General features: G+C 43.2%; 1 long non-coding RNA gene across 1 annotated transcript in view; it reads left to right on the forward strand.

Moving 5' to 3' along the window:
* Positions 1-11,881, forward strand: part of LOC116078629 — a 107,687-nt gene that overhangs the window by 12,164 nt on the left and 83,642 nt on the right. The window lies entirely within an intron of this gene.

Consider the following 11,881-nt stretch of genomic DNA (forward strand, 5'->3'; position numbering starts at 1 on the left):
GTGTGTGTGTGTGTGTGTGTGTGAGTATGTCTGTACACATAGGTGCATGTGCCACCAAAGGCCAGAGGAAGGCACTGGAGTAGCAGGCAGCTGTGAGTCACCAGATATGGGTCTTTATGACTCAGCTCCAGTCTTTTGGAGCTAGCTAGCTCTCTTGACTCTGGAGCCATCTCCCTGCCCCCCTCCAACCCCCTGCCCTGCCCCAAATTATTTTTAAAAATAGTCTTTTACACTGAACATCTGAACATGGAGTTTAAAGATTGGCTAGACTGGGCAGCCTGAAATCCTCCTGTCTCATCCCCCAATGCTAGGATTGAAGGACACCAGCCATTTTAGATGACTTGCTGGAGGACTGAACTCAGAAGAATGCAACAAGAATCTTACCAACAAAACCAACTCCCTAAGTTAAAAAATTTCCTTTTTAAGTCATGGTAGTAAAATGTGACATTTTTCACTCTTAGTACAAGAATGTAGACATTGGAGTAAAGATGCTGATGTAAAAGTGGATCAGCATAGACATCAGGGCCACAGATAGAAATAAGAAACCCTCTGCCCATCAGAACAACGTAAAATGCAGGAACTGCCATACTGGGATAGATCCATAGTCTATATCAACACAGGCTGACAGTCTCCTGCCAACAGAAGTCCCATGGGATGGGCACCCAGACAGCAGAGTCATGCCGTACCCTTCCTTGATCTTGGTTAATAGACAGAGAAACCATTTTCCCCCTGACGTCAACCACAAAGGTTAGGTATATCCCAGCATCCATTTATGGTTATGTTGTGCATAAATATACCCAATCTCTCCAGCTGCCTCCACCATTTCCCACGGGGTTATGTGTTTCATTAGCTATTTCCCACCATGTGACACATTTTAAAAACTATTTCTAGCTTACTGTGAGGTCCAAAGAGTGGCCATTTATCCCAGGAGGTATCAAACTTAATAATGCAAATGAAGTCCTTCTAGCACACCATAAACCCTAGCACATCAGACAGTTCAGAAAGGTTAACAGTGACGGAGATGAAGGAGATGAAGGCAACAGCATTGTTTTGGTCCCCTGTGTCATTGTTTCTGTGTGGAGGGAGAGTGCACTGAGTGAGGAAGGCCAATTGCAGCTGTGAGGTTTGATAAAGGAGGTCAAGGGAGAAACCAGAAGTCAGAAACCAGCTAACAGAAAAGCAGTGTGGGTTTGGGTGCATCAGCTTTCTATGGCTCAGGCTAAATAGCTGAGAAAATTAACTTAAAGGAGCAAGGAGGATTGCTTTCCCGGGCAGTTCAGTTCAAGGTTTGCCGCGTCCATTGCTGTGTGCCTGGGATCATACAGAATAGAGAGCATCCAGACCGGGAACACAAGCTGGAGAAAAGCTGCCCCAGAGGGAGAGATATAAGAGAATTGGGGGGAGAGAGAGAAGGGAAGAGAGGGAGAAGGCAAGAGTTAAGGAGAGGGTATGAGGAGAAAGAAGGGGAGAACATCACACCCTGCAAGGACCTGCCTCCAAGACTCTGCTTCCTCCAACTAGGTCCGCACACTAACAGTTTCCATTCCTTCCACCAATGCCACCAGCTGCCCCCAATCCTGTAGGATATTGGCTTTGGGAGACATCTCAGATCCAAACTGTAAAAGGGCAAGGAAGTCCAGGAAAAGCAGAATGAAGACAAGATCCCTCAGTACCTGTAACATGCCCACTCCCAGCTCAAGCCTATACAGGCAGACTGCTTTCCTTTCCTAAGCAGAAGTCTGAACTGATCTCAGGCTGCCCCTAGGCCAAGCCACCTCACAGACCCTCCAGCCTCAGTGCCCCGAAAGCATTCATTTTATTTATTTCACCCTTGTGATGGATAAAGCCCCAAAATGGTCTCATGCTTACTAAGCTATTTCCCAGCCAAAGCAATTCAGAGAATGTTAATTATCTCCTTCCATCCCCCCTCCCTCCACAATGAATTATTGACTTCCAGAGCACACAATCTTTAACTGTGAGGTATTTCAGAATGCGCAGGTTATCAAAAATGTGCAGAGGGAGAGAATTTTGGTTCAGCCCTGGGAGGCTGAGGTGGGAAAATTTATCCTTATTTATTTACATGGAAATAGAATGAGCTTTTGGCCAGCTTGTTAATGGGTTCTTAAAGAGAAGCAAGCTTCCTGTGGCCTGCTTAGAATGATTGGTGGCCCTCCCTGCCATGTAAAACATCAAACTAAGAAGGCAGGAATTCCCTTCCAGATTCTTCTTACATTGGAAATGGGGCAGCAAAGTAGCAGGCAAAGACAGTGTCTGCTCTTAGTCGCCCTGTCTCTGCCCTTATTTATGTAACTGGCCTTTGACGCTGCATTTCATCTTGCTCTGGTCTCAGGTTCTTCTACCAACCAAATGGGGATATGTGCTTTACCCAACCAACCCAGTGAATCCTGAAGAGGAGATTAAAAAGTTAGTTTTTCAGGGTGCAATTTTATTTTGTGTTTCTGAAAAGCACATGTGATTCTCCAGAAAGAAAGGGACAGGTCCTAATCACATTTAAAAATAAGCTTTAACATTTCCTAAGTGCTTGGCCAATTATTCCAAATAACATTCATTCCAGAGGCTGCTAGGGGAGGAGGGGATGGTGAGTCACATGATGGATGTCTTAGATGGTGGAGCAGCCAGAGACAGACAGTGTCTCATGCCACAACAGAGCAGGGAACAGATCACCTCAGACTTCTCTCGTACAGCCACTGGTGTCTACAGCAGATGCCTGAAGGCCTCTCTGGGTTCCTTCTACAGTGTTTCTGCTGAGAGCCTCCTCTGTGCCAGGTACTGGGCTGTGTAGGCACTGCGTAGACACACACACACAGTTGAGGGACTGAGGGAGGGAAGATGCTAAACTAATATGCAGTTACCATGGTAAGGAGGTACTGCAGTCCTGTAAGGAAGATTGAGTGAGGAGATGTGAATTCGAGGAGAAGGCCCAGGTAGGTCTCATTGAGGTGCTTCTGTTTTAACAGTCACTACCAGCAGGAAGGATCATTATGGATGGAATAGTGTGAAGGCCCTGAGCAAGACTGCGCCCTGTGTTGGAAGACTGAGAACAGGGGTGACTGAGGATCTGAGCAGAGACGGAGAGTGGTGTCAGGTGATGTAGAAGAGCTAACTAGGCTTGGGTTTACCCCAGCTCTCCTACCTGTCATTTGTATCATCTTGGGCAAGCTAACTCATCTCTCTGAGTTCCATGCCCTGTGTAAGTCAATGAAGGACTGGTAGCTTCTGAGTCAGTAGAGGTTCAACATTCACAACAGTCTAGAAGTCCTCTCTAATCTGGCTCCCATTCCCTTACTGTTCTACCCTGTCTTCTTCAGTTCCAGGGGTCTGGTTTCTGCTGTTCTCAGGCTTGTGAGGCATATCCTACATCTAGATTATGTCCTCCAAGATCATTTAGTGCTCAGGGGTGAGTCTTACTTCTCCAGTGACTTTGGGTCATCACTATTGTGATGGGAAAGGGATGTGAAAAGGATACTATTGTATCCCTTTCCTGACCAGTTGATTTAGAATGATCACCCCAGTGAACTCCAAACATTTGTCCCTATTTATTTTTCTTAGCAGTACTGAGCACGGTGAAACTCCCTTACAGCCACTGAGTTTACATGTTGTCTACTCTCCAGAGAGAGAGAGAGAGAGAGAGAGAGAGAGAGAGAGAGAGAGAGAGAGAGAGAGAGAGAGAGAGAGAGAGAGACTCCACAAGGCCATAGTATTTGTCCATTTTGTTCAATCCAGTGTCCCTCTCATCCAGGGAAAGGGCCTGGGGTCTAGTAGAAGCCCAATAAATAGTATTGAAAACATAGAAATGACAGCATATAAGGAAATCCTCAACACTGAATTTTGCGTTTTGTTTTTCATTTTCTTTCTATTCAGAAAGTTATGCTGCATTAGACATTGATAGATGCATTCTTCCAATCCATCTCTTTAAGTTTTGATAACCCTGCTAGCCCAGATTCACACAGGTTTCAGTTTCTCCATAAATCCATCTGAAACTCTTATTTCCGGTGCCTTCAAGATCTCTTCCCCTTGTGGTTAGTTCTAATTTTTCCAGTTTTTACATCTTCTGTGGCCCTTATTATTTGGACACCACGTGGCACTCTGTATTTTAACTTTTTGAAATGTGTACTTTAGCCAAAACTTTGATCTCAGGGCTCATAACATTTTAGAGTGAGCCACAAACTTAGCGATCCTTTTATTGAAGGATCTGTGTGCCAAGTCACAGATGAGGTGCTGGGATATGATGTAAGACTTAACATAGTTTGAATTCTGAAGCTCTGATGATAAAGATAGCTGTTCGAATGATTAAAATGAATTGCCAATTGGAAGGTGGTCATGAGATGGAGTTAAAAATATTGAAATCATTTTGGTAAGTTATGGGATATCAGTTCCTTTTGGGACAGTAAATACTATTTCTTGAAGATTTTGGAGGGGAGGGACATATGTAGAGGTACTTCTGATTCCCAGGAAGCCCAGGCTGAAGCACCTTGGGAGAAGGTTTCTGGAGAGTGGAAGATGGGTGAGTGTAGGACATATGTCTTTATGGTACATTAGCTCTTGATAGCAGTAGAGAATGCTGGGTCATGGTTCATTCTATATTCTGTCATCTAAGATCTACTTAAGGAGATCCACCCGAAGTTCTGACTGTCACTAGGGACCCCTTATCAAGAGCAGAGAATTCTCTTCCTGGATTGCAAATGATTGCTTATGGGAAATGTCTTTTTTTTCTCCCTCTTAGTAATGGTACATACTGTCAAATTCATTTATTCCTCTGCCAGTGTGCTCCCAAGGGGGACGTTGTACCATCAAACAGCTCCGCCTATGTGCCAGGCTCTAGTGATTTCTAGCACCTGGGGATCTGATATCCTGTGAGGCTATCTGCCATCACTCCACCTGAGAACATCTTCATTTAGCATAAGGTGTGATTGCCATGGGCTAGCGTGGCTAAGGGCGAGGAGTAGTCGGGTACACATGGCAAATTGCACACACATAGATGTTCAACCTCCGTGTCTTGGTTCCCTTGGCCCTGCTGTACCTTCAGAGTGTTCTTCACACTGATTCATTATCACTGTCATCAGCATCACCAGCATCCTCACCACCAGCCAGATTAAGCCCCATCAGATCATTTGCAATTATCCTTTAATAGATGCAATTTTCTGAGCAGAGAAGCCCTAATCAACAAAATGTTCTTGGTCCTGCAGCCGCCTTCATAAGGTGTGTTTGCTTGTTTGTTTGTGGTTTTAGTAGGGAAGAGGCATCTGTTCTGTCAGAGCCAAAGAAACAGTCACAGTTCTGATGCCCCCCCCCACGCTAACAGGTGCAGACATGGTATGTGGGGGAAACTGGTACAGATATTTATCGAAAGAATCAGGCTGACAATCAGAAGCCCCCCAGGATGTCTCATGTAGGGAGTGTGATTTGATTTGTAAATTAGATAAACTACACAAATTACTTATTTTTGATTTATGAAGTGTATATGGGATGAGGGCATGTGCAACATGGAGTTTGTGGACGTCAGATGAGAACTGCATGGAATTACTTCTCTCCTGCTTTTGTGTGGCGTCCAAGGATCAGACTCAAGTCTCTAGGTTTTGCCACAGGTGTTTTACATGCCGAGCTATCTTGTCAGTCTGGGTTTCTGATTTTAATTTGTAAGCTCCCATCAGAATCCTCAGTAACTCTGCTCTCCTGGGTTCTGGTCAATGAAACTATCAACTTGGTCCCATATTATTTTACCTGTTTTATTTCCAAAACCTACAGAGGGAATCCAGGAACTTAACTGATGCGAAAGTCTCGGATAGATTAATAAAAGATTGCAGTGTACAGTGTTATTTGCAATGTCTGTTATATGTTATATTAAGACACTGTAGTGAGGTGATATGAAGGACTTTAAATACTAAGGACTCTCAGATGGCAGAAGTCATACAATTTGTTGACACATGACAGGAACTGAATCCATACTGGGTTAAGCAAGAAAAGGGACCTGGTTGGTATATATAACAGATAAAATCAAAATTGGATTTTGCTTCTGGTACAACTGAATTCCACAATGATCCTATCAGGACTCTGCCTTTGGATTCAGCGCCATGCCTCTCCTTCATGCCACAGCTCCTACATACTGGCAAGGTAATTCCACAGTGCAAGCCTCACAGGGAACCATAGAACCTCTGTCTTCCTAATCTTCCATGCAACATCCCTCAATGACAGGATCTGAGCTTGATTCCTTTGTGAGAGTAACATGTTTATTCTGAAATAAATGTGGAAGCTAAGGAATGGGGCTGGTTCTGTGTGGGTCAGAACATGGGTTTGGGAGTAAGATCTAGCAAGCTGATACATATCAATACAAGAAAATTAAAGGGCATGTATTTAAACATCCATCTGTAAGACAGACCAATGAGCTCTTTTGAAAAAAACAGAATATAAGAATCCTAACTATCAGAAAGGAGCTATCTCTTGGAGCAAATGCTTTTTATTTTCTCCTAATGTTCCCAGCTTTGATAACGTGCTCCATCTCATGGATATGTGTATATCTTAAAGCACATGTTTCTCTGGCAAGGACCCAAACTCACCCTCATTTTCTCTACTTGACAGGAATGATCAAGGCTGTAATAAATACCTTCATTCTCCCTCCATCACCATAATTCAGAGTGTTCATTTGGCAATTAACCACTCAGAGATGGTGATGGAGTTTGCATTTTTTATTTGTATTGTTTTGACTCTCATAATTAAAAAAAAACTTTAATGAGTTTGTGGCTTGTCTTCTGCCCAGATAGTAAATTCCTTAAAGCAGAGACTATTTTCCATGCTTCTCTGACTAGTATTATATGTTCAAAAATATTTGTTGGTTTTCTTTAAGTTAAATATTCTGATTAAACATTCCTCCTCAGAGCTACAAACTCTAATTTTAAAAAGGAAATGTAAATATCACTAGAACTTCAGGCAAAGCAGCCTGCTTCCCATTGGGAACAGCTGTGGAAGCTTTTGGGGTGATTATAAAATGGGAGTGTAGCTATGCAAATACCTCTGAGAAAGTGGCAAAATCAGGTCATGAGAACTCCTTATTTTCCATATCAGTCACAACCCATCAGTGTGTCTCGATGCTGCACCCAGAAGTGGGCATTGCTGTTTAAGCAATTGTCCCAAGAATGAGGCAGCTTACTCTCTATATTGTCTTTTATCTTGGGTGGCAGCTTCCTTTGGGCAAATGGAAGCTTGAGGGTAGAGCAGTAATGAAGGGGATACTCAGTCAATGCAGTAAGTTGGTGAGACTGGGTACAGACCAATTAGTTAATGTTAGACTCCTCCCCTCTTCTTCCTATTTTGCCACCTCCTCTGACACACACACACACCCCTTACAGAGTCTATATAGCTGAGGCTGGCACTGAACTCATTGGGTAGCCAAAGGTGACTCTGACCAGCTGATGGTCCTGTCTTCATTAGGTCTCCAGTGTTTCTCATCCCACTTTGGTGCACACTTGAACCCGACTTCATCGTCTTACTTCAGAGAGTAAGAGACAAGTCTACAATAGCATCCAATTCTATTTGATGCATATGAGTGTGATAAGATGCATCTGTTAGTTGCTAGAAGCATGCCTGATATTCGAAGCATGCTTCGAATATCAGGAAGCCAGTCTCATATTTATCTTCGAGCGAGATGACTGGAAGCTAGGAATTGTCTGTTATATTGGAGAGGATGGCCAGTAGAAGTCCCAAGACTACAGAGGAGGAGCTGGACAAAAAGAAGCCACCACCTGGTCACTGAGCAGAGAGGAGGATATGTACGAGACAAGTGACCATGATATAAAAGAAGTGACAAAGTATAGAGAAATTAAACTCACAAGATACGTAAAAATGGTGTGTGTGTGCATATGTATATGCGTGTGTGTGTGTGTATGTGTGTGTGTGTGTGTGGTGGCAAAGTCAGTGGAATTGTTCTCATTTCTGGTTTTAGTGTTAATTGAGGTAGATAATGTAACAGGGGTAACATCCCAGATAGGAGATGGTGCATCTTAGGGCATGCCAAGGTTCAGACTATTGTGTGAAACCAAGTGGAGATGACTAGTAAGTTGTCAGGTCCATCCACTTGCATTCACTGAAGGCAAGATGACATCAACACCTGATATTTGGATGTTTGCATAAAGGAAATGGAGTGTGGATTAAGTCTCAGAGAATGAGAAAGAAGCCAATAATATAAGCTTAGGAATACAAGCACGTACAGTCCAGATCGAAATAAGAGGCCATTCATAGAGACAAAAGAAGAGTGTTCATTGAGCAGGAAAAAATATGGAATTGTGTTTTGAGGACACTGAAGATTTCAAGAAAGAAAAAAGTGCCACTAAGATTAAAAATGAAAGAAATGCAAAGGGATTGGGTTGTCAAATATAATGGGCTAAAATATGGTTAAATTTGAATTTCAGATAAAACCAAATCATCTACTATCTATTATCTGTCTATCATCTATCTATCACCTATCAATCTATTATCTATCATCTATCATGATATATCTACTGTCTATCCATCATCTGTCCATAATTATCTATCTATCTATCTATCTATCTATCTATCTATCTATCTATCTATCTCCACCATATTTCCCAAACATTGAATAGAACTGGAATCTTGGTTTTTAATCTGCCGAATTTGCAAGTTGCCCAGACATTTACCAGAAATCCTTGACACTGGAGAGTCTTAGAGGTTCTATGCCAGCCAGAGCAGGAATGTGGGAAGAACCTGTGTGAGTAGATGAGGGACATCTATGGAAGAAGTAGTATGTGTGAGGGAATTAATGTAATAGAATATTTTGGTGTCAAAGGAGAGAGAGAGAGAGAGAGAGAGAGAGAGAGAGAGAGAAAGACAGAGAGAGAGAGACAGAGAGAGAGAGAGACAGAGAGAGTCAGAGAGAGACAGAGAGAGAGAGACAGAGAGAGACAGAGAGAGAGACAGAGAGAGACAGAGAGAGAGACAGAGGGAGAGACAGAGGGAGAGACAGAGACAGAGACAGAGAGACAGAGAGAGACAGAGACAGACAGACAGAGAGAGAGACAGGGAGAGAGACAGGGAGAGAGACAGAGAGAGAGAGATGGAGAGAGAGACAGAGAGACAGAGAGAGAGACAGAGAGAGTCAGAGGGAGACAGAGAGAGGAGAGCACATTTTGGGAGGAGATCAGCAGGAAGAACTGAAGATCAAACCTGAGCAAGGCACAATGATGACACACATGTACGAAGATGTCATAATGAAACTCATTATTTTTGTGCTAACTTAAAAATCAATTTAAAATATCAGATAGAATATCCAAGGAATCAATAATTCATTGGTTTTAAATTGCATGCCATTCTGAGGAGCTTGGTGGAATCCTGTTTTATCCTGCTCCAACTGCTTAGGGCGGGGATCAGCCCTCTCTCCACAACACCCATGCCCTACAAGTACTGACCCATGAGTCACTTAGTAGCAGTCTCTTTCCTCAGCTCAGTATCTGAGGGACTCTGCTGGCACACAAGTAACCCTTATTGTACTTAATAAAATGGCCTCACAGTACAAGGACAGGGGTGATGGGAATTCAGCTACACCAAGAAAAACAGTCATAACGTGCTTAGCATGAGTACCATCTGCCATCACAAGAGGGGAGAGGGTGAGTGCAGCATGATAAAATATTTTCAGGTGGAGAGATCACATTCACTGAATTTTATTACACTTTGTTATTGTAATGGTTCTATTATGTCATAGTTAATATCAATCTCTTGCTGTGCCCAGTTTGTAAATTAAATTTACATCATGGATATATATGTATAGAAAAAAACATGGTATCTAAAAGTGAATCCAGACTTGGCTATCTTGGGATCAAGAGGATAGTGCAAAATGGCTTTCAATAGGGGCTAAAAACACATAACACCATGATCCCAGAGTTAAGCTGAACTTTCTCCTCCACATTGTACATCTGCCCAATGCTTGCATGACATGATGGATTCTCTTAGGCTCCCAAATCCCATTTCTATAAGTCTTACTCTAAAGAATCAAATAGTTCCTTACTCCAAAAGACTTCAGAGGAAATGACAAGTTCAGCAGCAGCTTCATTTAACTTCCATTTTTTTTTTTTTTTTGACCCAGCCAAGTACCTGGGACATAAAGAAGACTGGCTTGAATCAACCTATGGAATCCATAGCAACCAAATTGCCTCGGCATTTCGCCTTGCCCATTAGCAGTACCATTTAAGTGTGTAGAAAGAATGATGCTTTGCAGGGGAGGGTCAAGCCTTTCTCACATCACCTGGAGGAGTTTAGCCACCTTGAATAATGTGCTGTGCTCTTTCAATGTGAGCTCTGACAGTAGGGGAGCAGAAGGTGGAAGAGGAGGTGGCAGAAATACCCCCATTCTTCCCAGGTGTCACTGCTGTCTTATAAATGTGTGAAAGCCTGGGAACAATGTCTGGCAGATCCCCAGAAACTACCTGCCATATGCTACTGATTTTCACAGAACGCAAGATGATGGAGGCATGCTGAACAATGTTCAAGTGACCAATTATATTAATTAGGGTTGTGAGTGGCTGGGAGAGACGGACGTCACACCTAAGGGCTTACATAAGACAGATTGTATGCTTGCAGATAAGCAGCCTTCTGTAAGAGCAGCATGGTGGGTGTTCCTAATGTGAATCCAGCTGGTAGGTTAGTGTAGGAGGATTTCCTTAGTTTATGTCTGTCTTTCTTTTGGTGTGCATGTGGTATGCATGTGTGTGCATGCACATGGAGGCCTGAAGTTGTTGTTCACCTGTCTTCCTGGATCACTCTTCCCTTTATCTTCTTGAGGCAAGCTACTTCACTAGGCCTGAAGCTTTCCGATTCTGGCGATTTTTGCTAGCTTTCTTGCCTTCTGGATCCTCTGCCTCTGCCATTTGAGTACTGGGATTGTAGGTGACTGCCATGCCTGACTGAATTTTATGTGATGCTGGTGATTTGAACTCTAGTTCTGTTCCTTGTATGGCAAGTACTTTATTCACTGAACCATCCTGATGTCTTTCTCTGTCTGTCTGTCTGTCATCTATCTGTCTGTCTATCTATCTATAATCATTTTTTTGTGTTGTTTTTTTTGAGACAGGATTTCTCTGTGTAGCCCTGGCTGTCCTGGAACTCACTCTGTAGACCAGGCTGGCCTCAAACTCAGAATTCTGCCTGCCTTTGCCTCCCAAGGGCTGGGATTAAAGGCATGCACCTCCACTGCCCAGCTAGCTATCATCTATTATCTATCTATCTATCTATCTATCTATCTATCTATCTATCTATCTATCTATTGCCTATCTAATCTGTGTGTGTGCATGGCTCTGCAAGTGCACATGTGTGTGTGTGTGTGTGCGTGGGTGTGTGTGTGTGTATGTATGTGTGTGTAGAGGCCAGAGAACAACCTCAGGTGTTGTTGTTCTGCAGGTGATGTTCACCTTGTTTTTTGAGGCAGGGTCTCTTACTGCTTTGATCTGCTCAAGGTGGGGCAAGCTGGCTGACTGGTAAGCCTGGGGCCTTCCTGTGCTGGTGCACGTCATCTTCTCTGCCTCTTTTTACCTGGTTTCTGAGGATCAAGCTCACAACCGTATGGGGCAAGGTAACCATTTTCCGACTGAGCTGTTTATTCTCCCAGCCCTCCTACATGTTATGCTGTGATTTAAACATAAACCCAAAGGCTCTGAAAGCATATTTCAGTTTTAACTGTAGCTGAAAGAGAAGAGGGTTTAGAGGTGTTGAATACAGACATCTAGCAATAAAACTAAACAGAGCTAACTGGTCGGTTATTGTGGAGGTTTGAATATGCTTAGACCAGAGAATGGCACTATTAGGAGGTGTGGCCTTGTTGGAGTAGGTGTGGCCTTGTTGGAGTAGGTGTGGCCTTGTT

Source organism: Mastomys coucha, unplaced genomic scaffold, assembly GCF_008632895.1.
Source record: "Mastomys coucha isolate ucsf_1 unplaced genomic scaffold, UCSF_Mcou_1 pScaffold5, whole genome shotgun sequence".
NCBI classification, from domain to species: Eukaryota; Metazoa; Chordata; class Mammalia; order Rodentia; family Muridae; genus Mastomys; species Mastomys coucha.